The following is a 17,530-nucleotide window of genomic DNA, read 5'->3' on the forward strand; positions in this document are numbered from 1 at the left end:
AACGTTACACAAATTATATCCTGCTCACCCAAAGTTGGTTTATTGCACAGGAGGTAAACATAAGGCCCTCGGGCCAAACCCGGCCCCCCCCCCCAGGGGGGGCGGTGCTGAGCTCCTTGCCCCTAGTTAAGGAATACATTCATACAGTTCTAACGTTACATTTGGCCCTTTGATGGCAAGTGTGAGGCTGATGTGGCCCCTGGTGAAAATGAGTTTGACACCCCTGGTTTAGAGGGATCATGATGAAGAAACAAGTAGAAAGACCATGCAGACAGGTGATACGTATGTCAGGTAACCCACACCTTTAAGTACAAACCCGGTGACCTTTGCATGACCACTCACGGGGCAATGGCTTTGAAAACATTCTACTAAACTAACAAGCATTTCGGCCTTCCAGGTGTCTCCTCCGAAATATTTTCATGGTGGTTCTGTGGTAACTCCGTGCTTTGCTGGATTGTCCTGGTGCTCATGTGCCTCCTCTGCTAATGGAGTGGAAGGACAGGTCACCTGGGGGGCGGGGCTCCACAAAGTCTGCTCCCGGCGGTGCCTCCTTGAGCCACTCGTGTTGGGGCTGTTGATGGAGACAGAGATCTTCGTTGTTGGTCTGGAACAAGATGCCTGTTCTAAGCCTCATCAGTCTTTCTCTCATTCCTTCCACTTTCAGCGCAGCCTGCACAGAGGCGGGCGGAAAAAGTATTTCACTAACTCGGAAGGGGGGCCTGCCCAGCTACTTCACGTACATTCCCACGCTTACATGCAAAGGCACAGGGACATCTTCTGCCAGAGGATATCCGTGCTGCCCCAGGGGCCTCGCTGCACCTGGAGACCCCTGGCTCTCTGACTCAGGCTGCCTTACCTTGTGTTTGGTTCATCAGTCCGGACACCTTTAGTATCATCTTCTGCAGTCTTGTCTTGGTTTGGGGCCTGCTCATTCATCTGGCAAGTGTCTATCTTTGAGCCGCCTCGAAGGCTTCAGCCATGGTCACTGCTCCCACCGAGGACACATCCTGAGGCCCCCGTGCCATCAGGTGCAAGCAGATGTGGGGAGGGGCGCAGACGTCCGGGTCCCCGGCACAGCTGTGTTCAGGAAGGGACAACGCCCGATTCCTCACCAGCGGGGTTGGAGCCCAGATGAATCGGGACGCAGATGGGAACAGAAGAACCTTTGCCGTGCTCTCCTTGCCTCAGCAACGGGGCCACTCAGGACCTAGTCCCGCCTGAACCCACCAGGTGCTGAGTAGTGTGAACGAGTATCCTGTGGGCAGTTAGAAAGTCCTGGGCGTTTTGTTCATTGGAGTCCAGACTGGAGTGAAATCACACGGTACTTGTCTTCCTCTGACTGGCTTATCTCACTTAGTATAATGCTCTCCAGGTCCCTCCACGCTGTTGCAAAAGGTTAGCTTCCTACAGCTGAGCAGTATTCCATTGTGTAAATGTACCACAGCTTTTTATCAGTTCATCCACTGGTGGGCACCTGGGCTCCTTCCAGATCTTGGCTGTTGTAAATGATGCTGCCATGAACACAGAGGGGCATATGTTCTTTCACATTGGTGTTTTGGGGTTGTTCAGATGTATTCCCAGAAGAGGGATTGCTGGGTCATAAGGCAGTTTGGTAAGCTGGTCAGAGAAAGACCAGTACCATGTGATCTCACTCATATGTGGAATCTGCTGAACAAAATAAACAAACAAGCAAAGCAGACTCAAACAGAGAACAGACTGAGAGCTGTCGAGGGGAGGGTGGTTGTGGGGGGCCTGGGTGAAAAAGGTGAAGGGATTAAACAAAAACAAAACAATCGTAGACAAAAGTATGACGATGACCGGAGGGGAAAGCGGGGGGGGGGGGCAGGTAGAAGAAGGTAAAGGGCGGGGTACAAGGTGGTGGAAGGAGACTCGACTTCGGGTGGTGAATACACAATACGATATACCAATGACATACAGAATCGTACACCTGAAATGTATATCATTGTAGTAATCAATGTCACCCCACTAAATTCAATTTTAAAAAGTTCTGGGAAATTCAAAGGAAAACAACTACTGCCCCACAAAACGTGGCATCTGAAAAATATCTAATTACCTGGAGTTAAAGCACAGACACTGTACTTGAAGGACACGTGCGGTCAGGAGCACGTGGGTGAGCTGCGCTCCAGGTAAGAAACCCCCAGCAGCCCTGGCCCTGGGGCTGAGGGGCGTGAGAACGTGCTCCGTGACCGGGTGGGATTAGTGTTCAATGGCCACGTGTGGTGGGTCAGATACCTCGCTAAACGCTTTCACGTCACATCTCATTTCACTTGCCGATCCTTACAATCCTCTGTGTAATAAATTCTTTAATACCTTTAAAGTAATTATGTTTCATGCAAAAAAAAAAGGCTTACTATTAGCTAACCATCAAGCGAACAATTACTGTGTGTCAGTGTCCGTTGGCTAAAACTTCAAAGGGGTCCTTCCAATGTAGCACTGTCATTCCGGTTTTAGGGATGAAGAAATTGTGGGTCAAAAGAGAACCCCACCTAGCAAATGGCAGAGTCCACCAAGAAGTACAGGTATATTTTGTTACGGGCACTTCTCACCCTTTCCTGCCGTGGACTGAGTCTCGTCTCCTCAGCCTGGCAGCCTGGTGAAATGAGGAAGGTGCTATCTAAATGATGTTGGCATGAATAAAAGACTTCTTGTACCTTTATTCATCAGAAAACTCTGATAGTTTCAACTCACCACATAGGACTATTTTTGAGGCCATTCCCCCCACACACACACACCTTTGTAATGATTGTTAGTATGGATTGTGAACTAATTCAGTGCAATGCACGCAGGCTCTATCATGGACTTGTACGCATGAAAGCTACTATATAACCTTATTAACCAACGTCACCCCCCAAAATTTAATTGAAGAAAGAACTTCAGGTGACCCTCCTAAGAAGAGCTTCTGCCACATCTGGGATAGTCGCTTAGGCAATTCAAGTGTAGGCAAAGTTAAAAGAGCATGCATTGGAAAATGCGTGAGGTTTATAATGCATTCCTCCAGCTAGAACATCAAATTAGATGTGGGATGAGAATTTTTTGGAATTAAATGAGAGCATTAGATAAGTAGTGAAACACGCCACTTTGTCTTTACCTTGCCTTTTCTCCGATTTGTCTGTCCATCCTCCATGTCTCTGGTGTTTGAGAACAAGAACAGCACCATTCGTGGTTTCCTCACGAGTGGACAGTGTCGTTAGAGGTCATTTCCATTAGCGCTGAAAGTTCTGTTGGCCGTTGGCAGTTCATCGTATAAGTTCTCAGGTGCATTTATGTTCAGTCAAGAGCTGGGAAGTGCAATGGAAAGCCATTGCAGAAGTACTTACTTTCAGCATAAGTGAAACACATCAGACTATCATTTTGGAGTGTCAGGGCACACATGAGGAATCCGGAGCCTTCTGAGATAGATCTTTCGGGGTTTTTAGAGACACAGAGATGAAGAGATAGAAATTCAACTATAAAATTAAAAGATACGTCGTCACCATCAGAGAAACAAAAGTAATACATCAACAGAACTCGGAGAAGGGTGGGGGATGCATGAAAGACCGTAGAGTATGTGAACTGACTTCCTTACCTGTCATGGCACAGAGCCAAGCATTGATATCTAAGTCAGTGGGATTGAAATACGAACCTTATATAGCTATTTAGTCAGTGTTCTGGGTGCAAGCAGCAGAAAACAGAAAACCCACACCCTTTGAATACAGTTTAAAAGATGGCGCCGAATTTGTTGGAGGTTTGTTAGCTCAAGTGATGAATTAACACAAACACTACAAAGGGAAAGAGACAGGAGAGAGAAAATTAGTATTTACGACGCCCCGTACAGCTTGTGGAGAGAAACGAGTAAAGAATAATACTTAATCATGCGTCTTTAAGTATGACTAAGCACGCACACGCAGACGCGTATCCAGGACGAAAGGAAGGGAAGACATCAAGATACTGCCAGTCACTGTCCACAGCTGACCACCCCGTAGAGTGAAGGACATAGAGGGTGAGCACACATACGGGAGGGTACTAACAGTTTAGAGTCCAGGAAAAAATGAAAAACATACAATTCAGGAGCGATCGTAGGTGAGGTGACTCTCAAGAAAGGCTTACTGCCTTGGATGACGTAATTGTTCATGCTGTCACGCCTGACCTATAGCACCTGAGTGAGGAAGATGGTGACAGCCCCGTGATGACACCAAAGCTCAGGCTGTTGAGTGTCCAGCATGGGATAGTAAGTTAGCTCTTCTGTTTTATTACAGATTTTCATAACCGCTTCCATAATTTGCATTACAGAAGTAGCTGTTTAAGTGGGAGAGTCTCATAGTCTTTCAGGTTCTTAAGCTTTTTAATGGATGCGCATGTGTATTTTGGTGAGTGGGTGAGGCCGCAGACCATCAGACTCACTGCACTCTGGCTGGCTGGAGTTCCGGGCTGTCCGAAGCCCAGTGAGAGTCCCTGTCAAATTGTGTGGGTTGATTTGGAAAAGAGATACGTAAGTAGAACTCTAGTAGAAAGATTTGTGTGGTGTCGCACACACCAGGCTTTCTTCTTTTTTTTAAAGGGGGATTTGGCACTGTGCAAAGAAATTGAATTTTTTGAAAAGATAAGACATAAATGACTTAGAGCATTGAAGCGAAAAAGTACGTTCTCCTTGAAGTTTCTCCATATGGACTAATACCCCAGACCAGCTGTGGTTAGGAGTCTTTGTAGTTAATCAAGCTGTTAATTTCTGTTTTACCCTTTCCAGCTAGGGTATTTAGGTTCTTCTTTGAAAGTAGGAGGGAATTTGATTTATTTTAAAAGAATGCAGTTATTTCTGCCATACCAAAACAGATCTGTTCCAAAAGGTGTTTGTCATTTCATCACTCCACTGGAAGTGGAGTTGACAGTCCAGTGTTTGATGAGTGAAAGGCCGGGCCCCAGGGACCTGGCTTTCAGCCCTGTCTGCACACCGTGCGTGCAGGCTGATTGTCACCGGCAAAGGCACCTTTCCAGGGAGACCTGAGAATCTTGTCCTGTTCCCAGCTACCTGGTTTCCAAGGATCAAAATGACTCCATCAGTGGAGGTTTGGTTAGGTGTCTTCTAACTCTCTGGCCATACATGTCCTTTTCCACCTGGCTACACTCCAATATAATGAGTGTTGGGGGTACTCACTCCCTGGTTACCAGTTTTCTTATCCATAAAGGAGTGATTCCAAACTCCATGGTCTTGAAAGGTTTTTTTTTTCTTCCGAGTAAACATCTAAGGCACTGTAATTCTACTTTCACCCTTGGGAACACATTTACAAAAGGAATTAAAAGGGGTGGTTTTCAGTCTTCATGGTGCACAATAGACGTAGGCAGTTAACCCCCCATTTACTGGCTCATTGCGTACAGAGTCACTGAATCAGCATTGCTTGCTCATCTCCGAAGACCCAAAAATAAGTGAGGAAAGGTCCAGCCTTTCAAATAGCTCTCAGTCTATTTGGAAAAATAAATAAGGAATGGAATGTCACAGAAAGAAATGGAGGGAGGTAGCCTTGAAATTGTGGAGAGTTTGGCGAAAGTTAATTGTGTTTTAGATACTACCACTTGTAGAAGTTCTGAAGATCTATTGATTTTCTTACTGCTCTCCTGGATTCAGACAAAACATTAATACCTATCAATTCCAATGCCCATGTTTGGCAAATGTGAACCCAGAAGCCTGAGACATGGAGTGGCTTCCCCAAATGTGTCCACTGGGCTGGTAGCAAAGCCTTGCAGGTCTGCAAGTCTCTTGTTCTCCCTGTTGCCCCACCTCCAAGTGCTGGCCAGCTTGTTTAGAATATTTAAACCCCAAGTTCTTTCCCATGCCCAGTGTCCTGTCAGTTTCTCTGCCTTTTCTTGTACTGGATAGCCTACCCACACTGGCACTTCCATAGGTTCAGCTAAGGTCATTGCCAGCCCCCCCCGCCCCCAGAATTTGTATGGCTGACTCCCCACCATTCAGGTGTCATCTCAGGGTGTCTCCTGAGGGAGTGCTCCCTAGTTTGTCAGACTGACCCTTGCCCCGCTGTGTATTCCCATTATTGCAGTTTGTGTTTCTCATGGCCCTTGTCTCTGTGTGAAATGATTTGTNCCAAGTTCTTTCCCATGCCCAGTGTCCTGTCAGTTTCTCTGCCTTTTCTTGTACTGGATAGCCTACCCACACTGGCACTTCCATAGGTTCAGCTAAGGTCATTGCCGCCCCCCCCCCCCGCCCCCAGGAATTTGTATGGCTGACTCCCCACCATTCAGGTGTCATCTCAGGGTGTCTCCTGAGGGAGTGCTCCCTAGTTTGTCAGACTGGCCCTTGCCCTGCTGTGTATTCCCATTATTGCTGTTTGTGTTTCTCATGGCCCTTGTCTCTGTGTGAAATGATTTGTTGATCGTCTGTGTTCTTCCTCTTGAAATGCACTCCCTGCGAGCAAGGGTACTGACTCTCCCCTTTCCCACTGTATGAATCTCCGACACTTCAAGCAATGTCAGCTCTGGGTAAGTCTCAATGATTACTTGTCGAGAGGACAAGGACTTCTGGCTCCCATAGATTGCACAGAGCATCAGTTAAATAAGATCTGTTCGGTATGATGATTTGAGGACACCAAGGAAGATCTATTTGTTCAAGGGGGAAAAAATGACCATGTTTGCTGAAATCTCTGTATTACTGACTCCTTATTGTAAGACTTTGAAGGGCAATAGCGAAACATAAATCGCATAAGGAAGGTGTAGCATTTTCATGCTTCCCGTGTGTCTAAAATAGTTTAACCGAAGTCATAAAATGTCACCTCTCTCCAGTGGGTACACTAAGGCTGCTTCTTCCAGAGGCTTGAAGTGCCCTGGGAGAGAAAAGGCCTAGGGCAAAGTTTCTGGAGAATAAAACTTTGAAATAGCCCTGGCTGGTGTGGCTCAGTGGATTGAGTGCCAGTCTGCAAACCAAAGGGTCACCGGTTCGATTCCCAGTCAGGGCACATGCCTGGGTTGTGAGCCAGGTCCTGGTAAGGGGGTGCACAAAAGGCAACCACACATTGTTGTTTCTCTCCCTCTCTTTCTCCCACCCTCCTCTCTGTCAAAACACAAACAAACAAACAAAAACCTTTGAAACAGAAGCAAGAGCTGGTCTAAGAAGATGAAAAGGAGAAGGCAGGAAGATCCACGGGAAGCATGTGAGGGGGGCTGTTGGTGGGGGGGGGTCAGGAAGACTGTGTAATGTGTCTTAGTCTAGAAGGCCACGGGCAAGGTTAAGAGGAATTTCAAAAGGAAGCAAGTGATCCATGCTGTGGAAAAGTTAAGGGAGATAAGGACTGAGTTAGATTCTTTATATCTGGCAACAGATATACATTGGCAACTGCTCTGGATTAGTTCATGCAAGTTGCTATAGCAGGTGGACCCCTGAATGGCAATGGTTTGCACAGTGGAAATTTGCTTCCCAGTCACGGGATAGGCCAGAGTAGGTACGGCTGGTTGGCAGGTACCTTTCCCTGCGGTGATTCACAGACCAGATCTCTTTCTCTTTTGGCCCCATCCAACCATAGAAAGGCCCAGACTCCTCTGCACTGAGTTTGGAGAACAGGATAAGAGAAGGCATAACGAACTATTTTTTTTAAGCTCCTTAACTCAGAAATGACACTTGTCACTTCTGCTCACGTCCCCTTGGCAGAGAACCCAGGGCCCCATGGCTGTGTGGGGAGCTGGAAATGCAGCCCAGGGGTGGGCAGCTAATAGGAAGGGGAGGCACAAGCAACCCTCTAACTGCTGCTTCCAGGGTGGTGCGGAAATCCGCCATGGGGCTATTTTCATTTCGCATCCATTCACTGCGCATTTGAAAAGCAGGGCTACATAATGTATTATGCCTATTCTCATACAAAGTTCTAATGTGCTAGAAGAGATAAGACATATACAAATTATGGTAATGCAGAGCTATTTCTCATTTATTCATGTAAATTGTGTGATAGAAAAATAGATGAGAAGGGTGGAAAATGTGTCCCTGTGTATGGCTAAACCAACGAAAATGTACACTCTCTTCATTGATGTATCTTATCTGCCTATTTTCAGACGACAAGCAATTGCATAAGATATCCCCGTGTCCAGATTAAAGGCTCTTGCCAACTGGGTTAAAACACTCATATATACATCTATCATGGTGTACAACATAACCCCTTCAAAATCGAGTGTGGCTTATGTCACTGAACTTGTACATCCTTTATTTTGTGATCTGCTTTGCAATCCCTCTTGAAGCATTTTCATTTTCTTTATTGGATAAAGTATTTGTGCTCAGCTTAGAATACTCAGTAATGGGAATTATTATATCAGTAGAGGTTGGGGTGGAGGACGAGCTGGGGGTAGTTAACATTTTTATAAATTGTTGAGTTAAGAATTAAACTTTAAGTCTATGCCCGGAAAAGGCTTAAACCCAAAACACTAGACCTAATCCTACGATTTCTACTTCAAATGAAGTAGATGAACGTGATAGAAACCAAAAGCGGGCAAATATCATCTTGGAAAGGGCTGGACAATATTTTAGGATTTCCAGGCTACTATCACTGTCTCAAGTGCTCAGTTTTGTCACTGTAGCAAGTAAAATCCTCAATTTTATTTAAAATACATGAACTAAAACATGTTAACTATTATAGCCCGCATGCTCATTTAGGATAGAAATGAATAAAGTATGTATTTCATATGTACATAAAATTTGAGATGGTGGTGTGTACCATCAAGTGTTTTTTTAAAGATTTTATTTATTTATCTTTAGAGGGGAAGAGAAAGAGAGAGGGAGAGAAGTATCAATGTATGGTTGCCTCTCGTGAGCCCCGTGCTGGGAACTGACCTGCAACCCAGGCATGTGCCCTGACTGGGAATCGAACCTTGATTGTGTGGTTCTCAGGCCAGTGCTCAATCCACTGAGCTATACCAGCCAGGGCCCAGCAAGTTTTAATATACAAATTAAGTCCCCATTTTTTTGAGCTATTTAAATGAATGGCACTCTAAGAAATCATCCCAGGTCAGTTCATAGGGGAAGAAACTTTTGATTCTACTCACGCCTAGTACTCAGTGAAGGCCTTAATGCTCAATTAGGCATGGCGGCCGGCAGGTCGAGACGTGTACGCGTGTTGGCAAGTGCGCGAGACTGACAGGGAGAGGCAGCGCTGCGAGTCAGGCCTCTCTGTGTCCCTCCCGGATGCCGAGAGCTCCATCACCGTGGGCAGTGGACCGTGAGATACTCTGGTGTCTTCTGCTTGGCTTCACGCTCGACACTCCTGATCAGACACAGCATCTCATTTCCAATATCACAGACAACAGAGTCAAATGCAGCGTGTGTCGCCGCCAATGTCACAAGGTCTCGAAAAGAAAACACAGCTCTACCTCTGTGGTTGACGGCCATGGGAAATAAATGCCCATTTCCAATTCTTGGGTCTTGTTTAAGTTTTATGTGTTTGATATCATCCGCACGTAGCCAGGGATGTTTGCCTAAGCTGCAAAAAGGGGAAAAATAGAGATACAGAAAAGCTCTTGGTGTAATGGTTTATGAGTGTAATTTTTTACACAATGGTACTAAAGGTGGACCGCTAGCATCCTGTACATCGATAGTTTTATTTGGTAATTATCCACTTGCAGTAACAGATTGATAAACTGTCACAACAGGACAACGTCAGCCATGTATTTCAACCTTCTCGACTCTAATCATTAATGGTCATTTCTGAGACAAAAGTCTCTAGATGTTGTTTTACTTTTTTTTTTCCCTATTGAATTGAGACGGGGCTTTGAAGGCTAGGGAATGGTACATTCATGCCTTATGACGTTTCATTTTCCACCTTCCTACAGGAAGAGTACCAGTGTATTTCCCCCAATACTCTGCCCAGGAAATTTAGTGTATTGTGCAATCTGTATCTGAAGAAACTACAAAATTTTACAGACCAGAGACAAAAAAAAAAAAAAACCCTAAACAAATGCAATAATTGACACAAAGAACTGTGAAAGCATCTGTGCACTGATTCCTCAATCCCCTCCGCTGCTACCCCGCAAATACCTCAGAAGCTCCAGCTCTCCTTCGCATCACATTTGAATTTCCTTTTTTTTCTAGAAAAAGCAGAGAATGTGAAGGTATTTCCTTTAGGCAAGTTAGCCAAACAAGGGTGTGTCAGCCTGGGCCCTTGTGCTCAGCCTGTTCCAATGTCTCCTCCTCCTCAGAGCACTAATTATGCGGAGCACACTTTCCTAGTTTGCAAGAGCAAATCTCTTCTTAACCAGCTACAGGGGCTCAAAGAGAAACACATCGACCTTCTACCGTGTGCAGGAACTGGTTAACTGCTAAAGATAATACCTGTACCTGAAATGTGATACATACCTTTGGTGAACAGCACCTACACGGAAGCAGTTTTCTTTCTTTCGCATTCACTGCATCTCACCCAGTTGAATGAGGAACCATGAGCACTCACAACACTGTCCGTGCAAAAAGGCTCTTTTGTACTTGGCTGGTTCTATTTTCCTTCTCATTTTTTCCTCTCCCTCATTTTCATTTACAATTTTTCAGCCTGCCCCTCCCCCACCATTTTCTTTCATTTTTTTCTCCTTCCTTTTTCTGTTGTTTATTCTTTCTCGTCTTTCTTATTCTCCCTCTTATTCTTCTTTCCCCTTCATGCCTTATTTCTAAGGAGAATTGCTTCTGATTGAGGCATGCCTATAAGAAGGTGCTACTTTTGAGAGCTAACGCATCTTGCCACTGCAAAGACAAAATCATAATGAAAGAGAAAGAGGCTGCTCGCCTCCATGGGCCGGAATTTCTCTTCTCCCAAAGGTGTGGCTCACTGAAGTCACTTCACAACCTCATTAGGTTTATTTTTTAATGAGATTTTTAGCCCTAATGTCTTTTTTTTTTCATGAAAAGATCAAGTTGTCTTTGACTCCCACTGGTTCTCCAATTTCTCCAATGTTTCCATGCAATGGAAATCCTATAAATCAGTAGGATATTCTGGTGGTTTTGCATGCTATCCGCTATATGTAATGTTTTTGAAATGCAAGCACAATTCTTTTTCAGTAGGTATTTAATTTTAGTGGCATTTGCGTTTGACAGTCCCAATTCGTGTGTTCCAACATCCCAGTGGAACAGCCCTCTTTGAATTCTAATGGATTGAATATAGTGAAATTAACCTTTTGCAAAAAAAAAAAAAAAAAAAAGCCCCACAAACTATTCTAGGCAAAAGCTTTCACACTGTTTTGAATCACTTCTGTGTAGTTATAATACAGTGAATGCCATTAATTTAATTCACCGAGTGATGAAAGCAGCTGTGGAAGGAGAATGTAAACACCAGGCTCCCTTTATTGCTCAGTGAGGTGCCGTCAGTAAGCATTGGGCATTGACCTGGAGCTCCACTTCATTAATGCGTTTTTTTAATTTTGTTTTGTTTTGTTTTGCCCCATATCAGTGGTGATGTGTCAGATATATGCAAAATACCTAATCATTAAGTGCTTGTGGAGAATGTTTGAAATTTCTCCCTATGATTACCCTTACCTTGTGTTTTTGAGCTTATTCATTAATCAGTTCAAACAATCACCTTCAGTAAAGTTAGCCATCAGCGGCATCTACAAATTTTCCATAACTTTCTACCTGGTTTTGTTGTTTGATTTTTTTCAAAATAGAGAAACCAGGCCTAGGAATAAGAGGTTTGGATTTTAAATATTTAATATTTCTTCCAGACAAAATTAAAGCTAGTAAATGATGCCATTGGCCAACTATTAGCTACATGCAAAATCTGTGTGTAAAACTTTACTCAATAAGTATATACTCTTGCCAAAACACTTAAATGTTTAAAGTTAATGTAAAAAAATCTTGATTAGGTCTTTTTAAAAAATATTTTCTGTGCCACTTAGGGGTGCACTTTTTACCAAAACACTTTTAAAGATCTTTGGTCTACACTATACGATTATTATGACTTGCTTGTACTGGTAATTGGCAATTATCTCATTCTTGTATATAAAGAAAGCTGTATGTATCCCTAAAGAAATTGCAGAAAATCATCTTATTGGAGTAAAGCGCCTTTAACATTTCTTTCTGTACTTATTGTGATGTGTTGTTAAACAAAAACCTTCCAGGCTGAAAGTCTTCCTGGAAGAAGGGGTGACTGAGCCCATGCTAGCCAGAAAAAGGACCAGGCCCTGGGGCGCACCATCTAACCCAGGAGCAGCCGGGCCGGGTGGACCAGACGGCTGTGCCCACTGTGCCAGGATCAATGGGGCACTTGTATGTGATGGGCTTGGAGAAGAAAGACGCCAGGCGTTTTGGAAGAATTAGCCCTGCATGTAGATAAAGGAGCTGGAAAAGGTGTAGCAGGGCCAGTTCTGGGACAGGTGCCTGGTTCACAAGGAAGAAGCATTTGCCGCTTCTGGATTCACTGTGGCCACAGTTTGGAAAGGTTGTGTGTAAGCAGGATGCATGGTGTCTAGTCTGGTGGCGGCCGCTCTCTCCAGGTCCTAACGGAAGCAGGCACCTGGAAGTCAACCCCGAGCCTCCAGCTCACACTTGGGAACAGGCACAGTTTCGCCAGTGGCTCTGTTAGCTGCTGAATCACCCTGGTCTTTTCTTCCAGCACACTCTACCCACCCAGTCCCATGGCCTGCTGTAACTTAATCGAGGACCTCACAGATTTTTACTCCTGTCAGTGTAAAGAAAGAAAAATCATTTTCATTTTCAAAGGGTAAATAACCTTGAACTGCTCTAATTCTCATAGAACAGGGTGGCTGGAATTGACCTGCAGGGCTTGTCCAACCCCAGATTGCGGAGCCCTGCCCCCAGGCGTCTTCTCTAACACATTTCCACTGATGCTGGAAGGGCTGCTCCTGAAACCAAACCACACTTCCCACTCAAGTCTAACCGGCCTCTGTAGTCATTTTCTTAAACTGAAAACTTCCAACGCATCACAGGAATAAGTGGTGGATTCTTGGAATCACTGCTTCACAGCCTAGACATCGGCAACGTAGGGCCCTGGACTGTGTGTTCTCGATTCACACAGCGCGGGGTTTGCGGTGAATTGCGACACCACTTTAGGTTTCAGTGTTTTACATAGCAGGTATAATATTATCAATCAGAGCATGAGCGTTGATGATTAGATAATATTTGTTAAGCTGTCGGCAAGGACCCTGGCATATACAAAGAGTTCAATTAATTCAAGAAATCTCAAACTATCTGCCCTTCCATTCTAAATGAAAGCTTTGCTGGATAGAGCAATCTTGGATGTAGGTCTTTGGATTTCATGACTTGGAATATTTCCGTCCAGCCCTTTCTTGCTTGTAAGGTTTCTTTTGAGAAATCCGCTGATAGTCTGATGGGCACTCCTTTGTAGGTGAATGCCCCCTTATCTGTTGCTGCTTCTAGAATTCTCTCCTTCATTTTAATCTTGGCTAATGTAATTATGATGTGACTTGGTGTGTGCCTTTTTGGGTCCAACTTCTTTGGGACTCTCTGAGCTTCCTGGATTTCCTGGAAGTCGATTTCCTTTGCCAGACTGGGGAAGTTCTCCTTTATTAATTGTTCAAATAAGTTTTCCACTCATGGCTGTTCCTCTTCCCCTTCTGGTACCCCTATAATTCGGATGTTGGAACGTCTAAAGATGTCCTGGAGGTTCCTAAGCCTCTCCTCATTTTTTGAATTCTTGTTTCTTCCTTCTTTTCTGTTTGGTTGTTTCTTTCTTCCTTCTGGTCCACTCCCTTGATTTGAGTTCCAGTTTCCTTTCCATCACTATTTGTTTCCTGTGCATTTCCCTTCATTTCAATTAGTTTAGCCTTCGTATGTTTCTCTAATTTGTGGCTAAAAATCAACCAATTCTGTGAGCATCCTGATCACCAGTGTTTTGAACTGTGCATCTGAAAGGTTGGCTATTTCTTGGTCACTTTGAATTATAGGCTTCTCAGATAAAGTCAAATTCAAGGCATTTATCATCACCAAGCCCTTATTATATGAAATGTTAAAGGGACATATCTAAGAAAAAGAAGATAAAAAATATGAACAGTGAAAGGACAGCAAACTCACAGTTATTAACAACCACACCTAAAACAAAAGCAAACTAAGAGGACAGCTAGATCGAGAGTGGAAACATAGAAATGAAGATCACATGGAGGGTTAGCAACAGGGGAGCTGGAGGAGAAAAAGTGGGGAGAAGCTGCAGGGAATAAGTAGCATAGATGGTAGGTAGAATATAGGGGGGAAGCAGGAATACTATGGGAAACACAGAATCTAAAGAACTTATGACACATGGACATGAACAAAAGGGGGGAATGGTGGGGGAGGGGTGTGCAGGGTAGAGGGGAGTGAAGGGGGGAATGGGACAACTGTAATGGCATAATCAATAAAATATATTTTTAAAAAAAGAAATCTCAAACTACAGTTTTGATGTGGCGCAAAGCCGATGACTAAAGTCTAGAATGCCAGGTGGGTCTTTTGATCCTAATGTTAGATATAAAATGAGTTAGTACCTGTCCCCCCCAAATGTTTAATTCTTGTGAGAACTGTTCCAAAGTGGGTATTAATCTTTTTTTAAAAAAATGGCTGGGCATAACAAACTTTGAAGTATGTTGTTGTAAAAGTGTTTATTATTAGGAAATGCAGTATTGAGTCCTCCTTGTTCCGACCTGTATTACTGCATGATAAACCTGAATTTTTCTAGTGAGAACTAAATATAAATAAATGAAAATGAAAATGTTTGACTCTAACCATGTCATGCTTTTTATCGACATTTTGTATACTTTTGAGACTAAACAGTGACAAGCTAATAACAATTAGGATTAATTTAAGTTATTATTCAGAGTGGTCTAATATAAAAGGCTTCCAAATTAATCTAACATGGAGAACTTTTTCTTATCTTATTCTGTCTTCCCTCAGCGACTTCAAAGACAGTGGTGTAGTTACTTTGATGCTACTATCAAGGATGTATTTTGAAACATGTTTGTGTTTCTTATAGTATCAATGCTGAAATAACTCATTGAATGACTCAACTAGTGCATTTATGGGACAATGACAGGAACAAGTGGAAAGGTACTAGCCAACAATGTAACCTTTGACACGCTCAACTTCTTTTTGTCTCGAAGTCATTGTTTAGTATAGTGATTAACTGTGAAGTGGTTGTGTGAGAGTAATAAGCATTGTGTGTCAATGGGGTGATGATAAAATTCAAAAAGAGGATCTTTCGTTAAAGTATAGTATAGTACAGCATCAGGCTCATAGATGAAACTCAGTACATTTTACCATTTGCCCAAATCTTCATAACTCTACTGCTCCCATGGCCTCAATTTTCTCACTAAATGCCTATCACTTTCTAAAAGTATATGATTGAACATTTCATTCTATTTGTATTTGAGAAAATAAGTAAATTAATAAAGTAACGTACCTTTTTGTGCATTCACTTTCTGAAGCACATAGTAAGGTGACTTGAGGAAATATCTTGAAATGTGCAAGAACAAAATTTGTGATCACATACAGTGAATGAAATAATGCAGAATATAACATTTTTGAATGCTGAAATTCAGGTTACCAGAGAAAGAAAATCTTCGCAAAGACTGGTTAAAAAATGGCTTTTGGTAAATGCTCAGAATAAGAAAACAAAGTATTATTTTTACATATAGATTGGGGTATGTTTTCTATCACATTTTCAGGTCACTCTTAGGTCCTGGTCAGGCTCCATCCTCTGTAGAGGCAGAAATAAAAAAACGCATGAAACCACTCTGAAAAAGTCTGAGTCTCAGTGGCCTGGTTTTCTTTGAAAAGCTTGAACTTTTTATTTGTTAGGATTCAGGGCTTCCCTGGGTTCTGCGCTATTCTTGACTAAAATGGCTTATTTGGGTGGCAGGTACATCTTATGTCATCGGGAGATGTTTTAAAAGCCAGATATTATGCTTCTGAGCAGACAGAAAGGCTTAAGATTGCTCAAAACTTGTCCAAGCTGCAAATCTAAATCCTCAGACCATTTGAACACATGATGAGTGACGCACAGACCAAACAGAATTTAGTTTAAGAGAAATCTTATCAGGAATCAAGTCATGGATCTGTGAGGCTCCCTGGATGTCCTCACAGGGAGACAGAAGCAAAGAGAGCAACAGATACCAAAGATAGGGGGAGAGGGACTGTCTCCTCGCTGAATAAAGGCACCATGTGCATCCAGCATTGTTAACACGCTCCCAGATTCGACCGGTGTGTTCCGCCTGCCTGCTGCTCAGGTCCACCTCGCACCCCACAGTCTCCTCAGGGTCAGGGTCCCCCACCCTGTCTTCTTCTCCGGAGTCCTTTCTCACAGCCCTGGTCTTGTCTGCGAGCTCGCTGGAGCGTGGTACCCCACTTTTCTATTCACCCAAGCTTGAGTCCACAGCTTTGTCTTTGATTCTCTTACGGATTGGTTTGGACTCTGAGCTGGACATTAGCATGCAGGGGGTGTCTTTGGGGTGCTCTTGGGGTCACTGTCTGTGAGTGGAAGGGAACGGAGGAGGAAGGGAAGAAAAGGTGGGAGGGTGGGGGTAGCGGGAGGTTGGGCTGCTGTGTTCCCTGCACAAACCTCATTAGCAGCTCCGACTCTAGGATGGCCCTTCAGCCCTGGCCCAAGTTGGGGTGATGGGCCTGAGTTTTTTTATCCTCCTCCCACCAGCCATTGGATGCAGCTTTCCCAGGGAAAGGGGAGTGATCTTAGCTAACGTTACTCTCTTTAGCCAAGGAAATTCTAAAGGGGAAATAAGCCCTTTAGTTGTGAATGGATATCTGATCAGTCATAACAGTGTATACTGTGGACTCCTTCTTTAAAAAATGGTATATGTTCCTGTGAGTCTATTTCCGTGTTGTTAGTTTATTTTGTTCATTGGATTCCACATGTAAGTGAGGTCATATGGTATTTGTCTTTCTCTGGCTGGCTTATTTCACTTGGCATAATGCTTACAGACAGACAGATGTTAGAGGGGTGGGGGTTTGGGGGACGGGGGGGAAAGGGAAAAGGGATTAAGCAAAGGAAGAAAACTAACAGACACAGACAACAGTATGGTGATTACCAGAGGGAAAGGTGGGCAGAGAGAGAGAGAAGAGAGTAAGGGAGAATAAATCCTGATGGAAGGAGACTTGACTTGGGGTGGTGAACCCACAATACAATATACAGGTGATGTATTACAGAATTACATGCCTGCAAGCTGTGTGATTTTATTAACCAAGGTCACCCCAAGTAAATTCAATGCAAATTTAAAAAAATTATACATGTTATTGAACTACTTTTTCTTGGGGATTTTTATACTTTACTACCCCAATTTAGGCACTTATAGGGCTTAACCCAGAGGTGCTTCTGGGTAACGGAGGCTTCCTAAACAGCCTCCTTCATCTAACCTGTCCAGTCCATCCATACTCAGTCCAATGCTCAACCCCACAACTCTGCTGTGATCCTGCCATTAAGCCAGTTCAGTAACTCTCTTTGGCTCCCCGTTGGCAACAGAGTAATACACAACTTCCATTGCTTACCGTTGAAGAACCACCCTGGCCTGGGCCATGTAGCTGGTGCAGGCTCAGGCTTTCTTCCAACCA

At 43.8% G+C, this 17,530-nt stretch overlaps 1 protein-coding gene across 1 annotated transcript in view; it reads left to right on the forward strand.

Annotated features, from left to right (window-relative positions):
• The window catches only part of CNTNAP2 (contactin associated protein 2), a 1,160,842-nt gene that overhangs the window by 153,056 nt on the left and 990,256 nt on the right, over positions 1-17,530 (forward strand). The window lies entirely within an intron of this gene.

This window comes from Sturnira hondurensis, unplaced genomic scaffold (assembly GCF_014824575.4).
Source record: "Sturnira hondurensis isolate 20B ecotype Veracruz unplaced genomic scaffold, ASM1482457v3 Scaffold0022464, whole genome shotgun sequence".
Lineage (NCBI taxonomy): Eukaryota > Metazoa > Chordata > Mammalia > Chiroptera > Phyllostomidae > Sturnira > Sturnira hondurensis.